At 32.7% G+C, this 12725-nt stretch overlaps 1 pseudogene; it reads right to left on the bottom strand.

The window, feature by feature from the left end:
* Nucleotides 1–870: 870 nt before the first annotated feature.
* Nucleotides 871–9135, bottom strand: LOC118038277 (uncharacterized; annotated as a pseudogene).
* Between the last annotated feature and the right edge of the window lie 3590 nt (nt 9136–12725).

The raw sequence follows: 12725 nt of genomic DNA on the forward strand, positions 1-12725 counted from the left end.
AGGGTCGAAGTTACTAGATGAATCTTGTCTAATCTGCTAAACTAGACTTTCATGTACTGTTTGGGGCATATCTGGAGCTACAAGTGGAATTTTATTGCAATTCAAGTTGGGTTAGAAACTAGACATCTCAGGCTTTCCAATCATATATGGTAGGCTCTGTAATTTATCTAGATGAGAGAAAACAACGTGTTTGAAATCAGGACTGAAATCTATAAAAAATATGAGAAAATTGGAGATTCAAGCTACATGGATAAATTTTGTAGGCTTTGTCTTATTTTATTTATTTATTTAATGTTGAACAATTATTTTTAATTCGGATTTGTTCTAGCTCATTAGGCATTATTTATGAATTTAATTTTATTATCGGATTTATGTTAGTTAATTACTACTTTAGATTTAGACTTAGTGGCTTGCAATCCAAAAAGAATCCATTAGGACTTGTTATGATAGGAACAACCAAGTTATCACCAAGTTCTTGTGTACTTCCTACTATTTAATTATTCCCCATGCAGTGAGAAGTTTTGTAATGAAACATTTATTTTCTTCATATCAATAATTTCTTAGATTGTTATTAATCTCTTATTTTATTTAGATAATTTATTAATTGTAATGTTATTGACTTTCTTTATTAAATTTTAATGTTATTAAATTTCTTAACTGGAATTATTAATATCTAATTAATTAATAAATTTTACTTATAATTTTATGTTATTTTTGACAACCTTGCAGCTAGATTACCATTCCAGAACCAGTATAGCACTCTAGAAAAAATCTTATCTTGGTAAAAACCATTTGAGGATCATTGTCAACAGCCGAGATGTTAGGACAGAAATGAAGCCCTTGATAAAAACATGCGATTGCAATCACAGAGCAAGTTCAAGTGCAAGCCTTAGCAAATGTTACTGTCACTCAGTATACCTGTGGCACCCATACGTTTCTGTTTATAAAACAAAAACTAACATGCCTTGTTCTCATATTTTACATCGCTCATGTTCTTTGTGATATCGCACTGCACAACATATAAGAAAATAATTTATTCACAACTTTTAAGCATAACTGAATCCTTAGAACAACATAAAAACACACTTTACCGATGACTCAAGGTAAAAACCACCCCTACATCAACTACTGCAATGCAAAATGAATGACCACTATAGAGAAAAATGCAAGCGGTGAGAATCTCTTTTGACATTGTCTCTCTGCTTCAGTTGTTTTGGCATCGAAAACTAATGTAAGGTAAATGCGGGCTGCATTAGAAACTTCACTGAATCCCGAACTGATAACTTCGGACTGGAGCCTCAGCTGAGAGCACAAGTCTTGCACCTTGGCAGTATAGATTGTAGTCATGAGCAAGGATCAGAAAAGCTCTAATAGGCAAATACACTCAATATGCGGGGTGTGGGGAAACATGTCCACTGGCTGCAGGCTTTTAAGTTTGTAACATCCTTTTATGTTTTTCTCTTTCTGCACAGATTTCAGAATTCAGATAATAGCAGTTGGTTTCAAAAGCAGCATAGCCATCAGTAAGACTACATACCACACCATGGCAAAGGTAATCTAGGTCACGGGCACATGTGGCGGGATTGCACGATACATAAACAATGCGTGGGGCCTTGAGCTTTATCAGAAATTTAAGCAACTTCATGTGCATACCAGGACGGTTTGGATCTGCAAAAGTTGTTTCATTAAAATGTAGATGAGAAGACTAGGTTGAGCATCGTCTTTGAAGTAACATTACAAAATGAGTGCTATAACAGCTTGTAGAAACCTAAATAGAACAAAATGGAGAAGAATGCATGTCCCTACACCCCCAACTAGAATGAATTAAGACTTCTCCAAGTGTGTTTGGTATTGTGCATGGTACTTTTCAAAAGTGTTTTTCAATTAAAAATACATCAAAATAATTTTTTTTTATTATTTTTGACATCAACATATCAAAAATTATCCAAAAACACTTATAAAAAAATCAATTTAATGTTTTTTTTTTTATACGAAAAGCAATTTGAAAAAACAGGTTGTAATGCAAAAAACAAAGTTTAGTTAAATTAGATTACACAAAAATTGAAATAGAGAGTCACAAAGGAACCCTATTCTGACCCCGACCCTTTTTAGCACCATGCTAAATGATTAAGCCACTAAAATAATTTTATTATCTAAACCCACATATCCATGTCAAAACTTGCTGATACCAGCTCTCTTTTAATCAGAGAAACAATAATAAATTAATTCTCAGATTTAAGTATCCTCAAGATATCGTGAGGCATTACTCATAATCCACAAGTGCCTACTACTATAAATGCATTTCTGTCACTGGCCTCGATCAAAAAACTTCAGACAACAAAATAAGGAATTTAATTATATACTTCATGATAAAGCTTTGCTTGTCCAAGGTCATGCTAACAATAGCAGCCGTCCATAGTCTCATCATGTAGTAATTAGTAACAAATGTCCAAATATATCACATATTTTGCCAGAACACAAATGTAGAAATAAAAATACAAGGACTCAGAAACACATTTTTACTTTTCAAGAAATGCCATAAGATATCAGATTTTGCAATAAGTTCAAAGGACATATACTAATTCCTCCAATATTACAAACAGAAACAGACAATGTAGGCTATAGCAGGGCAGGTTCAATATATTTACACGAACAGAAATAAAATCCACGCAAACCATAAGAGGAAAAGAAAAGAAGTAATGTCCAAGAAGTTAAATAAGTTTATGTTACTTTCCTTTCCCTCCCAACTCCAGACACTAGCACAAAAATTAGCTACCTTCTCCTTTTAAAACAAAGGATAATGGAGCATTGCAATACGGTAACAATTTAAAGACAAGGTGTGAAATGCAGAGAACAAGGCATTTGACAAGGGGATAACCTGAAATGACAATGTCAGGCTTCGGAAAATTGTTGCCAAAACTTTCATCAATTTTGTTTAGATCCCCCTGGACAAAAGTAGCATTACTGATCCTGTTCAGCTTGGCATTTCGATGAGCATCTGAGATTGCTTGAGGAACTACTTCATAGCCATATACATGTTTAGCCCTGCAAAACAAAATGTGAGAAGTCAAAACATGATGTCAGGTTGAAAGTGGCCCAAGCTTCAAACCAAATGAACAGGAGATATACCTTCTGGCAAGTGTCAAACCAATAAGTGCCAGTTCCACAAAATAGATCAAGGACAATTTGTGAGCCATCCCCTCTAAGACCAGCACAATCTTCAATAAGTTTATACAGAACCTCTGCCTAAACAGTTAAAACTCTGTTTAAATAGATCATGGATGGTACATCCAAAGCAAAATGGCAGAATATGGCGAGACAACAGGAGATTTTGCATGAAATAAAAATGGCATGAAAGGTGGCACAAACTGGCTTAATACAAATTTCATGTTACTTCACATGCCTGATGAGTATTTGTCTGGAAAAAAGAATTGGCTGAAATTTGGAAGGTCAATCCTCTTAAGATCTCTGTGATGGTAGATTTGCCATACAAAATGTATTCCTCCTCACCAACAGACGTGTTGCCAACAGAAGTATTCACATTATTCATAATGCTTACCTGTAAGACATCAAGAAAGGAGGGGGGAAAGAAAGAGATAAATAAATACTCAATGAGTGACTTTAACAAATGATTCTGTGAGACAAGCATTTTAGAGACAAAAAGAGTAAGTAAATACAGAATGCATGCATTGTTCACATTCATCTCAAAGGAATATTTATATTGTACTTGTGGGGACACTTTATCAGAGTTACTTGGACACCTTCAAATTGTATTGCTAATATTTTAATACATTTCAGGTTTTCCTAAGAACTAGCAAAATGAACATTATGAACACTTGGCTGATGGGATTTCTTAAGAACATTGACAAGAGACACAAGAACTCTAAAAATATATGCTAGGATCATAAGAAGGGATAAAAAAGCAGGAAAACCTATGGAAATTGAAGTCTAAAACAAAAGGCCATAACACCAACAGAGTATTCACCAGATATTTTCTTATGCCCTTTATGAATTTGTTTTTCCAGAGTACAAAGCTGAAATTTTTTAGTGAGCAATCTAGCAAGTTCTACATTAGAAAATTTATCATGACATCAATTTTTAATCACCAGAAACTGTCATCAATAAAACTTTCTTTTGGGAGATAGCAAAGATGAACACAGTTTCCCCAACAAACCTTCTACCCATCCAAACATGGAGAAAATGACATAGTTATCAAGAAAGGTGCAGCTTGAGATGGATCTGTTTGAGAAAAGAACCAAATAGCTTGGCCATGCTTGTCTCAGCTTTTCAAGGATCCCAGTTTCGACATGAGTTACAATACATTAAGACTAATTTAAAACTGGTTTGATTTGAATCAAAGTTGGTCAAATCTAATCAAACTGGGATTCGTGTTCTAGCATTTGAAATTAGCAGATTTGTATCTCCCAACAGACAGCTCTCTCAAAGGCAAAGCAAGGAAGTTGCATTTGAATAGTAAAGCAATATGGAATTGGCCCAACAAACCACTTCTGGAATAGCTGAAATCTTTTCAACTAAGGGCTTCAGCAGCTCTGGCTTGTACAACGAGGTCACAAAATTAACCATAAGCTCGGGCAAACCAGTCTCTGCATTCCTGAAACACAAATAATGAGGATTAAGTTTGAAGAGGAAAATGTTTATGTTTACAATTTCAAAATCCATGAAATAGAATTGCTTGAACTGTAACAAGGACTGGAGCTGCATGTTGAGTGAAAATGTGATCATAAATCACAGTGAGCAGACATTGATGAACTTTTCCCCAGATTATTAAAAAACTTATTTCACAGTAACCCTAGCAATATCTATCATTTCCATGAAATGTCCATACCCTCTTCATTTAGCGGCATTGCACATGCAGAAAGCCAAATTCAATCAAGGCAAGGAAAATGAAAGATATTGTTAGGTTACTGTGAAATAAGTTTTTTTTAATAATCCTAACCTCTTCATTTAGCAACTTTGCGCGTGCAGAAAGCCAAATTCAATCAGGGCAAGGAAAAGGCTACTTTTCCTGACACTATTCCACTCAAAATTAGCTATGTTGTCAGAACAGAAACATTTAGATGGTATGAACACAAGGAGCATAAACTCCAATTGCTTTGATGTTGTACTCTGTCCTGCTGGGTGGACAGATTCTCTCCTTTAAGAATTTGTTTTCTCACACACCCCTTTGACCTATTCATCAAAAAAGCACAGATGAATCATCCAATTAGGCCTAACTATCCATAAGATTCACTTGTAAACTTGCTTTGTTCCAGCACACAGTAGATAGTGTGAAATTAGAATTTCTGAATCTTCTATTCAAAATTTAGTTGATTTATGATTCTTCAAAACCAGTTCTGCAAGAAGGAAGTTTATTGTTTACACTTCTTGCATCCTCCCAACGAACACCTTCGTTTTTCTTTTTTTCTTTTTCTGTTTTACATTCAGGTTCATTCCAGTTAATACATTTCAATAATGTGAATAACTTAAAACTGTTGATAAAAATTATAAATATAATTACTTAAAAATTCCATGGATTCAACTGTCTTTAATGTCCAAGAGTAAATATATGCTGTGGACTTGGCCATCTTACATGGGCAAGCAGAAGAAAAAAATGAATTGAGCTGGAATTAAGAAATAAAGGAAACCACAATATAGTGAGGACTATGATAGACCTCACAGTACCTTCCAGTTCTTAGCATTAGATGTTAAGAAATCCAGTGTGAGAGTGAACATCATATGGAGTGAGACCAAATTGTGATCTCTCCAGCAATCTTGGATGGCTGACAGAACCTATACATGACAAGTCCTAGTCAATGATCACAGGATACATGCAATTCATTTTACTTAGATCACGACGATACATAATCTGACAAGATTCCAATAAAAAAAATTGTCTAAATATTACTTTCAAAGCATGTAGATCACCATGAAAGTTGTGAAAGAGCATTTCTGATCTATAAAGATGAAAATCCAACAAATTCTAGGTCTACTCAACCTCACCCACATCCACTTACCACCTGATTTAATGCCCATTGTTAATTGCTTTAACTTGTGCTATTAAGAAAGAAAATAAAACTCATGATTGTTTTGCTTAAAAAACTTCAGATGTATTACTGTTAAACTGTTCACCCTATTGTGATCTTGTTTATGGTTGGGCAAAATCCCCACTGCAGCCCTGACGTCATTCCAATTGGCACAATACAGACCAGCTGCATGCACTATCAGAATACACTACAAATAAAGGACATCAACAAAAGGTGGTTCCCTGATTTAACTACTACATGCTTGCAAAACAAATGGGCAGAGAAAGTGCATTCCACAGAAAATCTACAGTTTCCACACAAAATAATAATTAAAAAAAATCCACATAAGAGAATGCGAATTCCTTCCATATGATGAAAAGCATACCATGTTGGCAGGCTCACTTTGTAACAGGCATTTGTCAACATTTAGGACCTTATCAAAAAATCCAGGAGCATGCAGTCCCAATGCATATTTCTCGTTACCAACTTGTTTCTCTCCCAACAACTCTTTAGGTAACCATTTTTTAGAACCAAAAGAAAACTCCATCTGCAGAAAGAGTGAAGGAGCAGCTAAGAACATTTTTCTACAAATTTCATTTTACACACTTCTTCAGAATAGTAAAGCACAGAGCAGCTATAACTTGAATAGTAAAAATGCTGACCAATTGAACTCCATGTGAACAATATAAGAAGATAATGTTAACATAGATACATTATGGTGAAACTGGCTACTGCATGTTTATGATCATCACTAAAACGTGAAGCATCACATCCTCATGCTTACCATCTATCCTTCTGTATTATCCTTTCTGAAATAATGTTAACTCATGACAACAATCGTAATGCAAGAGCTTAACATATCAGCTCGAGATGCCAAAAAACTCGAAACACTTTTTTTTCTGATTTATGCTTGCAGTACTTAAAACAGTTTCAGGCATAATAATTGTTCTCAATGTCTACTTGATTACCACATATGAACAAGTTTATAGTTTTGCCAATATACAACTACAAAGTGAAAGCACCTTGTTGAAGGTTGATAGAAATATTATGCAAGGGCATTGAAGGAAAAACATTAATGGGTTGGTTTTATGTCATAACACAATAACGTATCACTCAATTGACTTGTCTTCTTTGTTGATCAGAAAATGGTTTCCTGGTTTTCTGTATTTATCCCACTTCTGTAACAATCTGCAGAACAATGCTTAAGGATAAGAGATTACACAATTATTATATGCAACCACACCAAGTACAGCTAATGCTCAACAAGGTTTATCCGATGCACTAACCTTGTTTCTATAATGGAATTGAATAACACATGGAACAATGGGCTTCATGATGCTACAAAATTCTGGAACTTTGTCCGAAAACTTTCCAACATGTATTGATAACTCACGAACTTGTTGTTCCTTGGCTCTAAGCTGAGACTCATAAGAAAGGTTTTGTGTTTTACAACCACCACAATATGGGGCATACTCACAAGGGGCATCTACAAGATCCCAGTGAGGTGTTATTGTCTCTACCTTGGTTACCTGTGGTTTTGAAAGAATAAGGCAGCACAATTAATCAAAATGCAATATGTAAGCATTAAAAAAAAAAGATTCGAATTTGGGAAGAATATCCACACTATATTTTGAGCACTACAAGAACCCACTCTAGAGACTAAAGTTACAACCATGCATTAAGCTGGCCTTTCTTTCAACAATTGCTGGTCATAAGTGGTAGAGACAATCCTGATTGTACAGTTGTTATTGCTTATATCCATGTGTGTGACAAGTTTTATCCACGTATATACATCATTCAAGCATTGCAATAGAGGAACACATAAGACATCCAAGGCAACAAAGGTGGAACTAGGTTATAGGTCAGGGCCACGGCACAGAGAGATTTTTCAGCTTAGTCAAAAGTTTGAAGTTACAAGTACACCCTTAAATTAAGACTCTTAAAATAAAAAATATACACTCGGCAGGCCAAAAACTACGTATTATTCTATAGCCATCTTCAGCTTATTTTATTTTTAAATATAGCAAAATACCATACAATTTTAGCACCCCCATTTCAAAAATCATAGTTTCACCTCTGCAAGTCAATGAATTTGCAGTCTAAACATTAGTTCGAGTTCACAAAACTAAAGCAAGATGTTTATAAAAGCTCTGCGGTCATCACACATTGTGATGGAGCAAAAATCATCAATTTCCACAATTCAACTTCCCCCAAAAAATGCGCACAACTGTGTTTGTCGCCCACTAACCTTAGCCTTTCTTCTTACTTATAACCCAAAACAGACCATACAAAAAGCATAAGTTTAAATTTGTTTAGTTTTACTCAATTTTCTCAGGGGTGAAACAAAACCCACAAAACTACTTTAATTTCTAATATGATCATGGTGCTATCATCACTAAATCACTAAAGCCCATGAATTCCTATGTTTAAATAACCAATAAAAAAGGCAAGACATTTTCTTTAAGAAAACAAAATAAGTTCACATATTCCTTCTGTTTTTGTATGGAAAAGGCAATCCACAAGAAGCACATAAAATGTATATAACGCCCAGTGGATGAATGGTAAAGGTGCAGAGGTGAAAGAGGGAAATGAAAGCAACCTCAGCATAGGATCCCTTTCTGCGAGTAACCCGTCCAATAAACCTTTCACCAGGGAGAGCACGGTCACACATGACAACAAAACCAGTCTCTGCTACCTTGCACACCCCCTTCCCTTTGAAAGCTAAAGACTCGCATACCAACTCCAAAGTTTGCCCTCTCTTCGGAAAATATGAAGTCGAACTGCTGCTTCTGCTAGTGTTGTTGTTGTTTGTTAGTTGATTTTGTTGCTTCTGCTCCAGCCGCTGTTGCTCTGGATCCTCCTGAGTGAAAGTAGGAGAAAGGGAAGCTAGCGAGTGGAATTTTTGGAGTTTGCGTGGAAATGGGGGAGTGAAGGTTATTCTGGTTAGGTGTTTTAAGGCTGGCATGGTGGCTACAATGGCAGCTGCCATGGCCATCCTATGATACTGCGGTTCCCTTTGAGAACGGCGGAAAATCGATACACTGGTGATTTTGTGGGTCTGACGGATTGAAGAGGAAGTTTATGAGTCTGGGCAGTTTTTTCCCTCACAATGTTTGGGCTTTCTTTGAATTTAAGGTTGCAATTCCTTAGCCTTTCTTTTGTTAAGCGATGAGAGAGTGTTTCTTATTGATATTGTTTTTTAAAATATTTTTTTATTTATAAAAATATATTAATAATATTTTTTTATTTTAAAAATTATTTTTTAAATTAATACATCAAAAATAATTTAAAAAATATCAAAAATATATTAATTTAAAATAAAAAAAATTTAAAATTTTTTCAAAAAATACTTTTAAAAAGTACTCTCAAAGACACTAATTGCATTTTTATTAGTAAGGCAAAGATAAGGAGCAAAACGAGCCACAAATTTTTGCAATAAAAATCATGTTTTTAAATTTTTAATTTTTTTTTTAAAAAAAAATTGGATTTTGTTATAGTATTAAAAATAAATTTTAAAAAATAAAAAAATACATTATTTTAATATATTTTTAAGATAAAAATAATTTTTATTGCTTTATTACACATATCTTTAAGATCTTTTATATTAAAAAATTTGATTTTTAAAATGTTTTTCGATTAAAATAATATTTTTTTATTTTTTTAAAATTTATTTTTGACATTAATATATTAAAACGATTTAAAAATATCAAAAAATATGTTTTAAAACTGAAAAAAATATTATTATTTTTTAAATATAGTTAGATCATAATGCTAAACTGACCTAAATGTAATATAAATTTAATTTTTTAGCGTTGAATTCATTAATACTTAGATTAAATATAAACATATTATTATTTTCATATTGCATATAGACTTTAGAAATAATGACATACCTTTTATCCAATTGTTTATTATTTGAGAAAACTCATTCCTCCTTTATTATGCATCCCTTCTTAATATATATATATATATATATATATATATATTGAAATATAAAGAGTCTTATTTTTTTTTTATTTGCATGCAAAATATTATTTGTAAATTAATATAAATCTATTATATTTTTAATTCTTAATTTATGATATTTTTTGTTACATGCCACGCTCAGAGCATGGGTTATTGATTTGCACATCTAGAAGAGTGGTGGAATAGAACTAAACTTTTTACCACCAATTAGAATATATTTTGCCTTCTTGTCCTAGTGAACTAAAGAGGATTTTTTAAAAGCTAGGTAGAGAAAAAATTGAAAAAAACCAAATAAAAACTTATAAAAAAATCAGTTTAGTTTGGAGTTAGTTCCTGAAATCGACCACAACAAATCTAACCAAACTAGTAGATTTGAACTCAACATAAAATTCAATGTTTATATAAAAAAAAATTTATTATTAACATATCTTATCATTTTTATCTTATTTACTCTTAATACTTTGCTAGTTAAATGGTTAATTTAGATTTGTGTTGTATAACACTTGGTACAATAAATGCTTGATCCTTCATAATCTTCAACCAACATCGTTGTTATGAGAGGAACTTGATTTGTTGTTAACATAAGATAATACCATGAATACCTGATTATATTTATAAGTATGGTGTTACTTACATAAGATGATTTGATATGGTTCAGCCCTGTGATACGACCTAAGTAAGGTCAGATTCGGATTTTGGCGTCAAAACCGCAACAGTCCAGGTTTTACGGCAAGAGTTGTAATTCTTAGTCCGACCGTTGGATTGAGCTAATATTTTATATGGAATCTCCAGACATGTTTTACTATCTTGGGTTAAACATTCAGGTCAATCGGAGTCCGGGAAGGCACCGCAATACTGCTCCATAGAGGATGTACGAATTTTGTTATTTACTTCCATTTGACTTGTGAACTTCCTATTTGGTTAGGATTCTTTTCCTACAAGGATGTGGCAGCTGGTTTTAGGAATTTCCTAGTTCCACAAAGACCTTTAATGAGCTGCAATATAATCTACAAATGTGGCAAGGATTCATTAATGTTTTAGAATTCTTTTCTTATAACGGTTCCTTATTCATCCTAGCTACACAAGGAACTTCGACTAGTGGTATATAATGACAAATTAATTATTTTTATTATTTTCTTTAATGTCTGGGCTTAATTAAAACTTTGTTTTGAGCTAGGATCCAAGGCTTGTTTGGATCACGTTATTGGCTTTTCAGTTTAGGGTTTTGGGTCAGTTTGAGTGGATCTCATATAAGTCTACATAAGGGGTCCGTTAAGGTTAATTTTTCAACTATTTAAACTCATGTAAGCCATATAACTCATATAACTCATTTCAGCAGCTTTGATGATTAATATTCTGAATTTTTCAGTTTTAACGTGTGAGAGTGATTCTTGCATTCTTCAGTTCTTGAACGAACTGAATCTGACTTATCAAAGATTAACTGACTTCGTGGCGTCATTCTACTGATTCCAATAGTGTTGGTGCCTTGGGACAAGTTTTCATTATGTCACACTCCTATCAGACCTATTTTGGCTTTCCAGGATCAGATCTCAATCTTGATTGTGGGTTGCGTGACCACGTGACCACGAGGTTCGCATCATGATTAATATGATCATGTTAATAATTTATAATGAGCTAATAACGATAAATCATCCGATTGGAACCTCTTTTGTGTATGGTTTCCAGTTGAGTAATAAAAATAGTTTATATTATATTTATTTGAAATATCATTAATGGATCCTTTAACATTGACAACAGTTTTTTTTTTATCTTTGATTAAATCTTTACATCAATATCATATCTCAAAAGTTCTCTTCAACTTTTCTCCTTTTATTATTGATAATTTATATAGTTCACCTCCATGTAGTTCAACCCTAGTCTTGTCGGGTTATTTATTACTTTGACACTCTTGTATTTGGGATAAGACATCAACTTTATGATCGTATCACTTACAGTGTTAACTTTTTTCTTTTGTGTTTTAGATGTTGACGAATTGTGCTTTTCTCACCCTTATTTTTTTCATAGGAAATAATATGCATAATATTCTATTTATTGGGAAAACCTAAAAAATTTTATAAATGGTAAAATATCAATTTTAGAAATTTATTCAATCAAGTCTCTACTTGATTTTTCTAGGTTTAGAATTGTAATTCATTGTATTAATTACATTATAGTCCTCAATTTCTAAAATTTATTTACAATCAAGTCACACTTGATTAATCAGCTTATTTTAATTTCTGAACAATAGTTCTTATGTGTGTGATCCATTAGGTTTCTTAATAAGTTGGCCCAAATATAAATCAAAATCTTAAATAAAATAGGATTAAATAAATTAAACAATTTAATTTATCATCAATTCAATAATTTTGATTTATATTTGAAGATCAAATACAATATCTAGCAACCAATTATAATTCCTTAAATATTAGGAAAGTGATAAGTAGTTTGGCTTAACCTTTAGTAACTAGTTTCTTGATGTAATTATTATCCTTTCATTCTGATTTAAATATTATAGTATGAAGTATATCTGCTTTTGTTAAATTGTTTTAGTTCTCAATATTATTTGAATAAGATTTTGAAACTCTTTTCAAAACTCATTATACATTGAATAAGGATTTCACGATCAATACTATTTGAGAATAAATAAAATATTTTTGCTAATTTACTCAAATACCTTTATATAGTTTATGTTATGTTCAATATTTGTTCGTTTATTGCCCTTGATTAGGATAACGC

Source organism: Populus alba, chromosome 1 (genome assembly GCF_005239225.2).
Source record: "Populus alba chromosome 1, ASM523922v2, whole genome shotgun sequence".
In the NCBI taxonomy this organism is placed as follows: domain Eukaryota; kingdom Viridiplantae; phylum Streptophyta; class Magnoliopsida; order Malpighiales; family Salicaceae; genus Populus; species Populus alba.